Here is a 12,779-nt window from a genome sequence, read left to right as displayed (position 1 = left end):
GCAGCTGGAGACAGTCAGGGATGGGGGATTTGAGAAAGTGAGCTCCAAAGACTATTCTTTCTCTGAATGTGCTGGAGGGTATGGGTCCTGCACTTCAGCACCCTGGCAGCTGTAATAAATGCATTTCCACTGATTATTTCAACCTGCAATTTGCAGAAATCTGATTCCTCTTAAGATGTTAGGCTGTTTCAGTGGAGCAGCAATGCCAGCCCTCCTCTTGGGCACCGAAATCTCATACTTTTAAACTTCTGCTCCCCCACTCTGAAAAGCTATTTTCAAAAATGTCCTTCATGGTCACCTTTTAACCTCATTCTTCCCTACAGAGCATCATCCCTTTGACACTGGCAATATTCTCCCCAGAGACTCAGAAAACAGGTCTTAGAAATGTACGTGTATGGATTCCCTTTGTGGCTCAGCAGAAACAAATCTGACTAGTATCCAAGAGGACCCAGGTTCAACCCCTGCGTCACTCAGTGGATTAAGAATCCGGCGTTGCTGCGAGCTGTGGTGTATGTCACAGACACAGCTCGGATCCTGAGTTGCTATGACTGTGGAGTTGGGCTGACAGCTACAGCTGTGATTCGACCCCTAGCTTGGGAACCTCCATATGCTATGGGTGCGCCCCTTAAAATACAAAAAAAAAAAAAAAAAGAAAAAAAGAAATGTATGTGCATAATCGGCCTGTCTTGCTTTTGCTTCAACCAATATGCTCAGCGCACAAGTTACTATGAAGTGTGGGACTGACTTGACTTCAGGCTTGGCAAGTACAAAGGAGGCTTCTCTTGACACAGCTAGTGGAGATGCTGAAAAGAATAAAGGCCGGAATGGGAACACTTCCATTTCTTCCTTTTCAGAGATTCCAAAGTTAAACCCCGCTAGGCAATCAAGGTTACCGGGAAGTGTCTGCCGGGTTTTCCCTGAGGCCGATTTCTTCTGGAATCCAAACTGTCACCAGCACATGGAGCCCGGCGGGCTTTTGAAGAGTGGGATGCAGGCGTTTGGTATTCTGCGAAGGCAGTGGCGTGTGTTGGGGGCCCAGGCGAGCTGGCGACTCTGGGCTCTGCCAGGCTTTCACTCTCCGCAGCTCGGCCCTGCCTCCCAGCAGGAGCGACCCGGGCTTGGAAAAGGTTAACTAGCACAAACAGCCTTCATTTGTGCCGAGTGGGAAAGCCCCATGTGTTGCCCCAGCTTCTCTTTATGCGGCGTGAGGGGTGGGTTTTCGCTGTTGTTGGGCCCGTTGGCACGAGGTAGGTGCCCAGCATGCTTCTGCTTGAGGGACGGGAAGGGCCGGGCTCCCCGCGAGTGAGCAGGAGGCAGAAAAAGGAAGCCATCGGAACCCCTCCCGCTTCCAAACCGGGGGAGGTGAGGGGTGGGGGGGAGTCGGGGCGAAGTTGGGGTGGGAGGGGGTCGCAGAACAGCTCTTCAGTGTGCGCTGAATAAATGCGTTCACCTCGACCTAATCGGTTCAAATGCTCTGTTTTCAGACCCCATCTGCTTATCTCGAGCAAAGTTTGAGGAACAGCTCCCGTCCTATTGTAAGCACATCATTTTGCAAATCTATTCCCGTCAGAGCTCTCATTATAACAGATGTCAGCGGAGGAATCCGAGCTGTCGGGGGACCGCCAACCATGAAAAGGAGGGGCCTGGCGGCCAGCGAGGCAAACAAAACAGCCGCCCCCCCACCCCCAAACGTAAACAGGCCTGTTTGTCACAATATTTTCCCACATCGCCCAACCATTCCAGGGGACTTGTTTCAAGAAGCAAAGGGGGGCGGGGGGGGGGGGAGGGGGGGTTGAAACCACTGTAACAATAAAGAGGCAGAGTCCATCAAGTTCATTTCCTCCAAGTCAAAGGATATATAAACCTATTCTTAAGATTTTTCTCTGCAACAAAAGTTGATCATATATATATTTATTCCTGACCAGAGTGTTTCTTGCTAACATTAAAAATGACGCACTGGCTAATTTTTAATCTGGGCAGCAATCATTTTAAAGAGGTTTAAAACTTTTTTGTTTTCCTTTTTAATTTTTTAATTTTTTTAATAAACCCTGCCTCACGCTGGGTCCTGATCAACAGGACACCTAACATTTTGCCACTGTAGGAAAGAGAGCACCATCTCTTGCCAGCGCTACCCTCTTGTCAGAATGTGGAGATAACCCAGGAGGTCTGCCTGTAGTAGTAACACCTGGTCAAGGGCTGCTTACCCTGTAAGGAGTTTAATCTAGATAAGAGTTGTCTGTTAGCAAAGGAAAGCAGTGTTTTGGGGCTGGAAATATCGAGGGATTTTCCCCCTGCTCCGGATTTCAGTGGTTTGAGTGGCAAGTCTTTCTCACTACATTTTAGGTAAAAGAGTATTATCCTGGGAACTATTAAAAGTTAGTACTCATGGAGTTCCCGTCGTGGCTCAGTGGTTAACGAATCCGACTAGGAACCATGAGGTTGCAGGTTGGATCCCTGGCCTCACTCAGTGGGTTAAGGATCCGGTGTTGCCATGAGCTGTGGTGTAGGTCACAAACGCAGGTTGGATCCCGAGTTGCTGTGGCTCTGGTGGAGGCCAGTGGCTACAGCTCTGATTAGACCCCTAGTCTGGAAACCTCCATATGCTGTGGGTGCAGCCCTAGAAAAGACAAAAAAAAAAAAAAAGTTAGTACTCATAATAAAAATCATCATAAACTTTTTAAAAAGTTAGCATTCATCAGAACATATTAATTCCTGGACCCTGAGAGCCTTCCTCGAATTCCCACCCAATATCAAAGCCAATCACTGATTGCGTTTGAAGATGGAAGCCCTTGTGGCATCAACAAACAGGAGCTTGAGTGGGTCACGCCAGTTCTTTGTTGAAAAGGAAACAAATCCATAAAAGAACATGCCGTTCTTTAAAAGTTGTATTTTAACTTAAGGATAAACTGTGGGATTAATATTTTGACCTAACTTGCGTTCTGAGGTTTGGTTGGGTTATTTTTCTTTTTTTAAAGACCTAATGATTAAGACAGACTCCAGTGTTATGGCCTATCTGTGAAGTGTTACCCACACGTCTCATAAACACACAGCCTTTACCAGCATATCCTGTTCTAGGTTTCACAGAAACTCACTTAACTCTCATGGCAACACTTCAAGGCAGCCAGGCAAGTGTTAGTACTCCCATTTTATGGTTGAGGAAATTAAGGCCCTCAAAGAGTTAAGGTTTAAACCTATGTCTTTCCACTACAGCTTATATATGAAGAGCCCTGTCAATTTTCCCACCGCTGTGCATCATGGATACCAAACAGCCACACACAGAAAAGGTAAGAGATGACTATCTAGACAATAAAATGTTTACAACACATGAAGTAGGAAAAAGACTGACACCAGAAGTGTATATAGTATGATGCCAATTTGCTTTATGAATGCATTTATATCTAGTTTAGAAATACGTGGGAGTTCCTGTTGTGGTGCAGTGAAAATGAACCCGACTAGTATCCATGAGGATGCAGATGCGATCCCTAGCCTAGCTCAGTGGGTTGGGGATCCAGAGTTGCTGTGCGCTGTGGTGGAGGCCGCAGACACAGCCCAGATCCTGAGTTGCTATGGCTGTGGTGTAGGCCAGCAGGTGTAGCTCCAATTCAACCCTTAGCCTGGGAACTTCCATATGCTGCGAGTGCAGCCCTTAAAAAGAAGAAAAGAAACATGTACCAAAATGTCCGTTGCGGTTGTCAGTGAATAGTGAGAATTTTAATTTTTTTTCTACAGTTACTTTGTATTTTACACCATAAACTGTGTTGTCTAGAGTTGTATATATAGACTATGTATAGCCAATATATATAACTATATAGATAGATATAGACAAAATGGGGGGTATATAGTTGTTCTTAATAAGAGAAAATTTCCTAAGAAAGGGAAATGGCTGTTTTATTTAATTCTCCCCGAACTCCTGACACAATGACACAGAAATTTAGACTTTCAGATCTTTGACCTCCACAGCAGAATCAAACGCTGTCTTCTGTCGTTTGACAGATATGCTTATTAAATTACCACTAGTATGTGTGACCTACTAACTATGTGACCAACTGCAGGAAAAGGAGGGCAACCCCTGTCCCGGTTGCAGGCTTGCCAGCCTGCTCTTAAGACTCATTGAGTCTTCAAAGAGGTCACATCAAACCACTCCTGCCCCACAGGCAAGGTGAAGCGCAGACCATGTGGGCAACCGGGACATGTGTGTCTGCTGGCAGGACTAGAACCGATGCCAATCACACAGCAGCCCAGCCTTCAGCTCAGTCCTTGACAAGAGGCAATTCCTTTCAGACTGACTCGCCAACAGAGTGAGCTCCTGAATATTCTCTGGCTGCGGTTCATGACACTAATGATGTAAATGGATATTTAGCCTCGGATATTAACTCTGAGCAACGAGGCTGCTTATGTCTTCTAACTCAGTAATCACCATGCTTGCTGAATACTATGGAGATTGATCCTTGCTGAAATCAGCAAATTCATTTGGGGACACTTGAGTTTTCTCAAATTGTCCCTTAAGATGTCCAGCCAGGCATACATTCCGACAGTATAAAGCTCAGTATTTGTCATAGCCCAGAAGACAGTTCAGCTAGTCTGCAGTTCACTCGCTCAGTGTTTTCAGCAGCAGCTGTCACCTTTAAGGTGGTTCTTTTCCACTGGGCTTTTTGGTCCTCCTGGGTCTTACTTGAGAAACATCCTTTCCCTGGTCTCTACTTTCTATGAAAAGGTCCCCTGGATGACCTCAGGGTCTAGGTAAGTAGTGAAACTGGGGTGCCAGGCATGGTCTGGGGAGCCAAGTATATCGTGTATATCATGTACTCGGAATATTGAATGTTTCTGAAGCTACTTTTTGAAAACAACACTGAGATGTTTACAGCACATCGTTGACGTAGAAATATATGAAAGTGACCTTTCTGTAGGGGCAAAAAGGTTCAAAAATCAGCAATTTGATCTTGTTCAAACTCAGCTACAAATTCTCATGTCATGGGATCAGGTAATGATTCACTTAGACATTCTAGGTTAATGTTCCACTGCCCTCCTTCTCAATAAATGATAAGCCTCCAACACTGGTACTCTATGGACAGAGACATGCTTTGTGTGGAGTCATGCTTAGATCTGAACACTAGCCGACAGTGTGGCCATGGGCAAGTCTTAATTTCTCTCAGCCTCAGTTTCCTTGTCAGCTAAATGGGGCTAATATCTACTTCAAAGGATTACTGTGCAAATTAAATGAAGTATATTAAGTGATTAGCCCCATGCCTAGTCCCATGCCTGGGGATACAGTAAGTGCTCCACAAATTTAATGCTCTAATTCAATCAACAAAATCTATGAAGGAACTATTATCTCTAAAAATATTCTCATGGAGCTTACATACTGGTGGATGTTACTGTTTTATCAATATTCTTTGAAGTTTACAGATTCTTCTTGTGGCAGAAATACCTGCCAGTCACTCGCCTAGATAGAGTGAGATTTCAAATAAACATCACAGCGATTATCCTGAGGTTCTGTACATCCAACTTACATGCTCTGGAAGAGGGGAAAGGACAAGGAGACTGATGGGATGCCTCATAATCACATCTTCCTCCTAGTCCCACAATAACACTCCCAAATACTTGCTCAAGCATGACCCAGAGAATCTGTGATGCATGAGGAGAGGCCCCAGCCCTGCTTCCCAGATACTGCTCTAGCCTTGGATAAGAAGAGCTGGGCACAGAGCATCAATCCCAACTTTGTGTCACAAGTACACGTGAGGGGGTTCATTCGTTCATTCACCCCTTCCGCAAACATTTACTTCCCATCTAATAGGCACCAGTCACTGTCCTAGGGATAAAGCAAGGGAAACTTCACTCCATCCTCAAGAAATTTCTAATACAATTAGAGAAAATGAGATAAACAACAAATTATGACAATCTGTAATAAGCAGTATGAGACAAATTCTCCATGAATCTCTGAAATTCCACGTCTTATAAACAGAATCATTAACTGTCCTTTGGCTCAGACTATCTTTTCAAGAACGTCTGCAGATGGGAGTTCCCTGGTGGTCTTTTGGATAAGACTTGGCACTTTTACCACTGTGCCCTGGGTTCAATCCCTGGCCTGGGAACTGAGATCCCATATCAAGTTGCTGCTCACTGTGGCCAAAAAAGAAAGAAAAAGGGGGGGAGGGGCAAAGATAAAATAAAGAGAAGATGGAGTTCCCGTCATGGCTCAGTGGTTAACGAATCCAACCAGGAACTATGAGGTTTCGGGTTCGATCCAGGCCTTGCTCAGTGGGTCAAGGATCCTGCATTGCCATGAGATGTGGTGTAGTGGCAGATGCAGCTCAGATCCCACACTGCTGTGGCTCTGGTGTAGGCCGCGGCTGCAGCTCTGATTCGACCCCTAGCCTGGGAACCTCCATATGCCGCGGGAGTGGCCCTAGAAAAGACAAAAAGACAAAAAAAAAAAATAAAAAAAAATAAAATAAAGAGAAGAATGTTTGCAGAGGAAATAGTCTTGAAAGATAGAAATAGTATTTCCTTTCAGAGAAAGGGCAAGATTTTTTAAAGTCCAGTAAAATAAACATAAAGCCTCTCCATGGGGTTTACTTACAACCCATTACGAGAGGTTCAGATTATCTAAATCCAGGGTTCCATCTCTGCAATACAGCCCACTGCACAACAAGTGTCACCCAGCCATCACTACCTCACCCTGTGGAAACTGAACTCAGGCAACCAGTAAAAGGAAATTTGATAGGATTTTCCTTCTGGCTCAATGGGTTAAAGATCTGGCACTGTCACTGCTGTGGCTCTGCTTACAGCTGTGGTACAGGTTCAATCTCTGGCCTGGGAAGCTCTGCATTCCATGGGCATGGTCCAAAAAAAAAAAAAGATGATACTCTGGCAGCTGCTTTTTCTGTAATAAGCCTTCCTTTGTCTTTGACCCAGGAGTCTGTGTCTTCTGCCAGAATTTAGGAGATGGGGGCAGGCTAACATTTTAGTCCCAGGAATAGGGACTCAGCAGCCAAGCCCTGAAAGCGGGGTAGAGTTCACTTACCAAATGGGACAGATGGCAAGTACAGTGTGGATATTCCATTTCCCTGAAAGCTAGAAATGGCTTTCCTGACCTTCACCCACCTCCACACCCAGACCCTCCAATGGTTCCAATTCCCTGTAATATACCCTCACTCTTGAAATACCCACAGTGGTTTCTACTTCCCTGGCCCAAACCTCACTGACACCAACAGATGGGAGAAGCAAGAGAGGACAGGACAGTTTATGGAACCAGGTACGGAGCTAGTGGAGATGAGGATGGGATTCAGAGTTGGAGTGAAACCGTGGGCCTTAAGAGGTGAAGGAATCTTTCCTTACTCATCTTGGAGGAGAAAGAAACAAGGATGAACACAAATAAATCAAAGTGAAAAGAAGAGCAGGACATCCTAAGGGTCTTTTCTCTCTCAAAAGCAGCAATAATAAAACGGCCAGCTTTTACTGATCCCCTAATACACTTCAAAGACCGATCTAAGGACTTCAAGTGTATTAGCTCATTTAATGTTCGCATGATGTATACGTATAATTATTATACCCATGTTCCAAAGGCTGGAACTAAGACGGAGAAAATGAGTGCAGAGCCAGCATTTTAACGTACGCAGTCCATCTCCAGACACCATACACAGATGCAGATATAGATACCTGGTTGCACAGAATTTGATTTACATGATCCTTGGTTCTTATTTATTTATTCCTTTAATAAGGAAAAATCACCTATCTGCTCACCATCCAATATGTGAATTAGAACATTAACAAGCTACATTTACCCGCATGCTTCCAGTTCTGCTCCCATGCCTTTCCCCATCTGAAATGATCACATACCGAAGCTTGTCTTCATCACATCTTTACGTTTTTTTGACCAGGGGGGGGGGGGGGGGGGGGGCCAATAGCTGCAGCATGCAGAAGTTCCCAGGCCAGGGATGGAAGCTGTGCCACAGCTGCAACCAGAGCCACAGAACTGACAATGCCAGTTTCTGAACCCACTGAGCCACCAGGGTACTCCATATCTTTACTTCTTAAATATACTCTTAAGACATGCATGTATATTCCTAAAAATTGTAAGATTAATTTTTCCTAACTTTTATAAAAAGGTGACATGCTAAACATAATCTGAAACTTTATTTTTCTCTTTTATACTCATTAAACATGACATTATGTATATTCTTTTCACTTTTCTACTCCATATTATTATTAATAGTTCTACTTGATCTATGGAGAAAGGCATATTAAAACCTCCCTTGTATACTGTTAGATTTGTCCTTTTTTTTGTAGTTAATTTTGGTTTTATTCATTTTGAGGATATGCTGCTAGGTAAATGTATCTTTAGAGTTTTCATATTCTCATAAATTGAACCTTTTCTCCCTATGTAGTAACTTTCATTTTTTCTCATAGTGTTCTCTGCCTTAAAATCTAAAGTTATTAATATTTCTATACCAGTTTTCTTATGACTAACATTTGCCAGCTGTATCATTTTCTATACTTTTAATTTTTCTGTATCTAATGTTCTGAATTTCTCACTTTTTCAACAGCATATGGCTATATTTTTTTAAAATCCAGTCTGACAAACTTTGTCTTTTCATTGGACCGTTTACAATTTAATTTTCTGCAGTAACGAATACATTTGGGTTTACTTCTACCAATTTATTTTGTACTTTCTATTTGTCTCACCTTTTGTGCTTTTCTTTCTTCTTGTCCTCTTTTGGACTGATGTTTTTCCCACTCCACTGTCTCATTTAGAATTTATAGTCACTACTTCTATTGTTCTAGATTCCCATATAAATTATAGCATGAATATTTAAGTTATTAAGTCTAAAATTAATCATATGTTTGGGAGTTCCCGTCATGGCTCAGTGGTTTAACGAATCCGAAGAAGAACCATGAGGTTGCAGGTTCGATCCCTGGCTTGCTCAATAGGTTAAGGATCCGGCATTGCCATGAGCTGTGGTGTAGGTCACAGACGCGGTTCAGATCCCACGTTGCTGTGGCTCTGATGGACGTTGCTGTGGCTCTGATGGACGCCGGCGGCTGCAGCTCCAATTTGACCCTACCCTGGGAACCTCCATGTGCCATGGGAGCGGCTCAAGAAAAGGAAAAAAGACCCCAAAAAAAAAATCATATATTTGTATTTATCCTATTCCCATGAAATACAAAGCCTTAAAACACTTTAATCCAATCAGCCAATCCAATTTACACTCTATTGCTGTTCTGTATTTAATTGTCTTGCTTATCATCATCAATGTTTTACACTTTTTTTTTTTTTTTTTTTTTACTTTTTTACTTTTTAGGGCCACACCCACAGCATTTGGAGGTTCCCAGGCTAGGGGTCAAACAGAGCTACAGCTGCTGGCCTACACCACAGCCATAGCAACACAAGATCCAAGCTGCATCTTCGACCTACACCATAGCTCATGGCAACGCCAGATCCACAACCCACTGAGTGAAGCCAGGGATCCAACCCGCATCCTCATGTATGTTAGTCATGTATGTTAGTCAAATTTATTTCTGCTGCGCCACAATGGGAACTCCCTTTGTTTTAAATTTATACATAGGTTTACAACTTTTTCACTAATCATTCCTTCTTGCATCTAAGACTTTCCATCTGGGAATATCTTTATTATTCTTCAAGTGCATCCTTTTAGAATTCTCTATAGTTAGAGTCTGTTGTTATCAAACTTTAATTTTTATTCTTCCTGAAAGTTTCTTTTTATCACCTTGACTATCAGCTATTTTGCAGGGTAATACTAGGTTGATAACTATTTTCTCTGTATACCCACAAAGTTCTACTTTTTTCTGGCTTTCATTGTTGCTGTTCAGAAGTCAATTCTATTCAATTGCCATTCTTTGTACATAGTCTACTTTTCTCATACATAATAGCTTTGAAGATATTATCTTTCTCTGGGGATTCTAAAGTTTGATTATGATGTTTCCCAGTGTGTATTTTTTATTATCGGTCCTGACTGAGATGGATTAGATTCCTAAATATAAAGACTGATGCTTTTCTTTGGTTCTGAAAAATACTTAGCCATTATCTCTTCAAACATTCCCTCTCTCTCATACATCTCTTCTCCTGAGACACCAAATATAAAACCACCCCACTCCATCCTTATGTTTCCTCTTATTTTTCATCTCTTTGTTTCTCTGTGCTTCATGCTGGATACTTTCTTCAGATCTAGCTTTCAGTTCATTGACTGTCTTTCCCACTATGTCTTATCTACTACTAAAATGCACCCATTGATTATTCTCCTTCGTTTTTTCTAGTTCCAAGTTTTAAAGCTGACCATTTTCCTTGCTGTTCCTTATGTGAAGGGCTGGTGCTTTATCTTCAGTTTACCCTTACATACTCAGCCTGTGGACTTGTGGGTTCCAACTATATTGGAGTTCTCCCTTGTGCTTCCCACTTTGGGTGGAATCTGATTTTCTCCTTTCTCCTATCCATAAGAGGCCATCACAATTAAAACCCAATTTCACTGCAGTTTCAGCAAATGTCCTCAGAATGAAAGCGTCCTTAGTAATTTGTTTACCTCTTTGGATTCATGCCTTCCTAACAGCTCATTAATGCATTTTAAGATTTTTAAATTTTTTTTTTTTTTTTTTTTTTTTGGTCCTTTTGGCCCATTTCTTGGCGCCGCTCCTGCCAGCCATTTGGAGGTTCTCCCAGCTCAGGGGATTTAAATCGGAAGGCCAGGCCGCCCAGGCCTAGTACGCCAGAGCCACAGCAACATGGGATCTTATCTATCTACTACTCTTCCAGAAATAGAAAACTGGTTTGTTTTCAATTGGGAATAAGAATGTACATCAAATCTAGCACGCATTCCAAGTTTTTTTTACAAGCAACTCAAGCAGATGTTGGATATACATGACGTATGAAAAGCAAATTGTAAATAAATGTGTATAGTATTACAATTTTTGTAAAAATAAATATTAAAAGGAGTTCCCATCGTGGCGCAGTAGAAACGAATCTGACTAGGAACCATGAGGTTTCGGGTTCCTGGACTTGCTCAGTGGGTTAAGGATCTGGCACTGCTGTGGCTGTGGTGTAGGCCAGCAGCTACAGCTCCGATTTGACCCCTAGCCTGGAAACCTCCATATGCCGCAGGTGTGGCCCTAAAAGGACCAAACACAAAATAAATAAATAAATAAATATTTAAAAAACATATATTTGTTTGTATGTGTGTATGAGCATAGAGAAAGAGATGCATATTTCATGTGTTTACTTCAGAATCCCTAAGACAGGGTGTGAGGAAATAAAGGCAAAATACCATTAAAAAGAGCAAAAATACACAAATTAGTAAAATATACAATAAAATATTCTTCCAACTATGTAAAATATTAATAAGTCTACAGACAAGGACTTTAAGGTAACATGGACAAATATCTCAATGGTTTAGGTGTTATCTTGCCCAGCCATAAAGGGACTTACCAGATGATCTTGCGAATATCCTTTGAATTACCACTTAGGTGGTCCTAAATTACAATGGACCCACTGCAGGCTCTTCTCTTTCCCAGATTCAGGTCTGAAGCACTTCCTCTGCCTTATCTATACTTACATCACAGACTTTCCAGAGTACCTGCCTTGGCCTGCTTGTGACTTTGAAATTATTTTTTTGTGTGTAAAATTTTTCCTGATTGATTTCCATCACAGCGCAATACTGATGAACTTCACTATGGCTCCATCCAGATGGAGTGTCTTTAGTATAAAAATAGGGACAACTAGTATTTTCTGACTATGTGTCAGGCAATAAAGAGGTATTTATGGTGCATTATGTTGTCTTTACAACAACCCCATAAAGAGAGGTGCAACTGCTGAGAGAAAGCATCCTAAGGAAATCTGATTAGTGAAGATCGGAAAAGTCATCCTTGAGGAGGTGATGAAGCCAGGTCCTGAAGACTGGGTAGGAGTTAAACTGGTGACTATATATCCAAAAAACTAAATCCAGGAAACTCAACAGGTAATGACTCAATACTAATCTTTTAATTGATTGACTAAGGAAACTATATAAAATTTTGTGTGTGTGTGTGCTTTTCAGGGCTACACCCACGGCAAATGGAGGCTCCCAGGCTAAGGGGTTGAATCGGAGCTAAAGCCACCAGCCTACGCCACAGCCACAACAATGAGGGATCAGAGCCATGTCTGCAACCTACACCACAGCCCATGGCAATGCCGGATCCTTAACCCACTGAACGAGGCCAGGGATCGAACCTGCAACCTCATGGTTCCCAGTCGGATTTGTTTCTGCTGGGCCACAATGGGAACTCCATAAATGTTTTTAAAGACCAAGTTACAAATGTGCCCCTCAAGAGAAACCACTGTTTGGAGTCCCAACAAGCATGACACTGACTGAAGTGTCCCATCATGGCTCCCTTTGGAAAGACCCAGGCCACCTAAAGGGAATGATAAGATCAACAATAAAATCTTTTTAATTATCGCTATTTTCCTGGTTGCTTTTAAGTTTTTTGTCCTTTTGTTGTTTAAGTGATGGGCTGAACAAAATAAACACTTAGGAGAAGGAATATTTCCTGGTGATTTAAGGGATGTGGGAGAATTGGAGGAAACCAAACAGTCTCTGGATGGTGAAGTGGTGGGAAATGGTGAGATGTTTTGAAGGAGGTCATTAGAGGAGAATGAAGAACACTGAAGCCGCTACACTTAACAATTTAACATCTAGAGTTTCTGGGCTGTTCAATATGCAGTCTCTAGCCACACACAGCTATTTAAATTTAAACTAAATAAAATGGAAGATTAAATTCATCAGTCTCACAAG

At 42.4% G+C, this 12,779-nt stretch overlaps 1 long non-coding RNA gene across 1 annotated transcript; it reads left to right on the top strand.

Moving 5' to 3' along the window:
• LOC106510398 lies at positions 631–12,089 on the top strand. Its single transcript, XR_001308844.2, has 4 exons — positions 631–1,247; positions 1,485–1,535; positions 3,211–3,284; positions 11,808–12,089. It is a non-coding gene; the product is annotated as an uncharacterized LOC106510398 (long non-coding RNA).

This window comes from Sus scrofa, chromosome 5 (assembly GCF_000003025.6).
Source record: "Sus scrofa isolate TJ Tabasco breed Duroc chromosome 5, Sscrofa11.1, whole genome shotgun sequence".
NCBI classification, from domain to species: Eukaryota; Metazoa; Chordata; class Mammalia; order Artiodactyla; family Suidae; genus Sus; species Sus scrofa.
This window is presented reverse-complemented; position numbering and strand designations above follow the sequence as displayed.